The following is a 3,526-nucleotide window of genomic DNA, read 5'->3' as shown; positions in this document are numbered from 1 at the left end:
CTCTCTCTCTCTCTCTCTCTCTCTCTCTCTCTCTCTCTCTCCCTCTCCCTCTCTCCCTCTCTCTCAGTCTCTCTCTTTGCATGTCAACATTGAAATAAGATTATAAAGATTTATATGGGCAGACTTGGCCGGCTGCCTTTGCCATTTCCTTGGACTATAAGATATCATTTGGAGTGGGGCTCCTCTCCAAGAACAAGTGATTTGCTCTCTGAATAAGTATGTGTTAGCAGATCAGCTAGAGACAAGGTGTTTCCAGGAGAGTTGTGCTCTCCAAGCAGGATCTGGATTGTTCCAGTTGGCTTTGCCTTCTTTTTTCATTTAGCATGATGATTGCTTCCCAATTTTTCCTGTATTGAATCTGGCTTAGTTCTAGCATTGTGTGTGGGTGCTGAAGTGTGTGTAGTCATGTGGGCTCACATATGTGCTAATGTGTGTTCATGTGTGCTTTCCTAGGACAGAAGTGAAAGCTAAAATGTGGGCTTCTCTCTCCACAAATGTAATTATAGCTATAGTAGATGTAACATATAGAATCATATAAGCCTACATACATGCAGATGTGAGTATAATGTGCATCTTCATGCCTTTCTCACCTCCAAACCAAACTATACTCAGTATTTCTAGAGTGCTTTAAGTTTGCAAATCATTTGACAAATAGTCTCGCTTTTGCTCCCTGTAACAGTAGCAGGAGATAGGGGAGATCACTCATTGTTTTGTAAATGAAAAAACTGAGGCAGAAACAAGTCCTTTGACTCGCCCAGAGTCACATGGCTAATGAGGGTTTGAGGCATTACTTGAACTAAACTCTCCTTGTCTCCAAACCCATCACTTTACCTCCTGTTCCATGTAACAACAATAACAAAACAATAATGTATAGAAATATCATTTCTATGTTAAGTATATTTGTGTTAACATAGTGTTTGCATGTTTATTGTATTTTATGATATATAACATCTACACAATGCATGTTATATTGTTCATATAGGTTTACAAAGTGTTTGATATACGTTTTCTCATTGGATACAACATCCCTGTGAGACTGGTGACATTATTATCATCTCCATTATACAGATGTGGAAACTGAGGCCATGTGCCTCAGCAAAACAAGCTGGTCCAATGTGCTTTCCTTATTTGATCATTCTGTAAATGTGGCATGTGATGCACAATGAGCTTCACTCTGAGCCTCACCTGGGAGCATCATGAAGATGTCAGTGAAACAGAAAGACCCCGAGTCTTTGGGCTGGGGCATTGGGCCTCGTGGCCAACTCATTGTAATTTTTCACCTTAGGCAAGTGGCTAAAAGTCTGCACCTGAGCCTCAGCATGCTCTTATAGAAAAGAGAGTGAACAATAATGTCTTCAACATGGGCCAGTGGACAGAGCTCTGATGCTGGAGTCAAAGGCCCTGGGTTCAAATCCCCGATCTAATGCTTTCTATGTGCTTGGGCAGTTTACATGACTTTTCCTCAGGTCTCTGATTCCTTAGGTCTAGTAAAAGACTGAGGATGCATGAGCTGGCCTCTGGGGTCCCTTCTGACTCTAGATTGATGAACCTGTGGTCAACAAGAGAATCAGATGGTATGGAATGCTCCCTAACCAGGATGTTGTTGATAACAGAATGTGCCCGCTGGCCTGAGAGGTTCTGGACAGCTCATACACCATTTGGGCCTCTTCACCCTCACCCTACACACAAGAGACACTGAATGAAGGTGGATAGAAATGGCTGGAGGAAGTGACCCAACTTCTGGCACTGTGTTTGTAAACAGAGAAGGCCACTGGTGGGGGCCATGGTAACTGGCCTCAGTCATGTGTAGGGCTATTACATTTCCCTTGCCTCCAAAGGGCACCCCTGGAAATGATGGGCAGAATTTACCAAGCAGGAGTATTAGGGCTGAGCCAGAGAAGACTTCCTGACCACAAGAGCTCAGCAGCTCCCTTGGCGACGGTTTCCAGGCAGAGGTTGGATGAACACGTGGGATATCCTGCCTCTGACAGCTTCTTCTCTGCCTCCTGTCATCGCTTCCTCACCATCCACCTCCAAATCTTTATGCCTAGATTTCTTCTGAAGCTCTGTTCAAATTTGCCATCTCTCCTCTCCTTGTGTCTTCTCCATTTGTGGTTTCCCCTAATCCCAAGGGTTCAATCATCACATCTATATAACTTAATCCCAAATGGATGGATCCAACCCCAATCTCTCTCTTAAACTATAAGCCTAGATCCATCTGGCTCTGGAATATGCCCACCAGGACATCCCATAGCCATCTCAATATGTCCTGAATGAACAGATCACCCTTTCTCTCCAGAAGCATACCTTTCTTCCTGCTTCTATATCCATTGAGGCTTCCACCAACCTCCTAGTCACTGAAACTCAAACCCTTACTTTTTTCATGTCTCTTACATTGAATATTTGCCTAGTGCTATCGACTCCAGCTTGACAATATTCTCATAATCCATGCCCTTTCCCCCACTAGCATGACCACTAGGTTAGATGAATCACTTATCATCAGTTATTCTGATGTTTAAAATCCTCACCCTTGATCTCCTGACCACCTGGTCCTTCCCTTTCCAAGCCATCCTTTACACAGCTGCCAAGATGACCTTTCTGAAGTTCAAGTCTGCATATGCAGGGACATTGTGTACCTGGGGAATCAGCCTATGCCTTGGCCCCTTCCATCAGACCAAGTGTTCTGGCTGAAACACTCTTCAAGGAATCCTAGGTCTGTGGCTCACTTGCTTCTGGGATGCTGGCCACTAGGACATAACCATGCCATTCTCCCACACAAAAGCCTTTACTTGGATTCTCATTTCCTTGAGGAGAATACAAAATCTTCTCAGCCTGGCATTCAAGGCTCTCCAGAATGGAACTCTTACTCACCTCTTCAACCTGACTTCATATGACTGCTATTTCCCAAATTGGCCACACCTTCCTCTGTCTCTCTGAATTCCTCACATTCTCCCCCATTCCCATAAAGCTCTCTCAGTCTCATTGCCACAGCATTTGCTTTGCCCTGGTTTCCCCAGGTGTGCACGCTCAGTATCCTTTCCCTCCTTAGACAGTCCTGTAGGCTTCTAGAACAAGCCAATGGACCTTTCCCACCATATCTGCTTCCTGGACCCAGCAGCAGGGCTCAGCATATGGTCACCATTGGATTGATATTTACATACTGAGCAGGTGATTGGCTGATATCCCTTTTTTGCCATTGTGGACTGCCCCTGATCAATATTCATCTGTATATTCAGCTCTTGGTGGACTGAAAGCTCCTTGAAGGCAGAATGTTCTTTGTTACAACTATCTTGGTAAAAAGGAAAAGTTTTTAGAGGATGTGGTAACTCTCCTCAGATATATGAATAACTGTATACCTAGCTGAGTCTCTGGTACCTCGTTGGTGTTTAATAAGTGCTCATGGTTGTATGTTGTGGAGAGAATTTTGGTTCAGATAAGGCATGACCTGGTGGCCTCTGGGACACCTTAGAACTGTGAGAGTCTGGGATTCTGTTGGGCAAGGTCTGCAGGCATAAATACATGGACA

This window comes from Petaurus breviceps, unplaced genomic scaffold (assembly GCF_028583685.1).
Source record: "Petaurus breviceps papuanus isolate PSGF00001 unplaced genomic scaffold, PetGlider_PUasm1.0 490, whole genome shotgun sequence".
In the NCBI taxonomy this organism is placed as follows: Eukaryota; Metazoa; Chordata; class Mammalia; order Diprotodontia; family Petauridae; genus Petaurus; species Petaurus breviceps.
Note: the sequence above shows the minus strand (reverse complement) of the source record.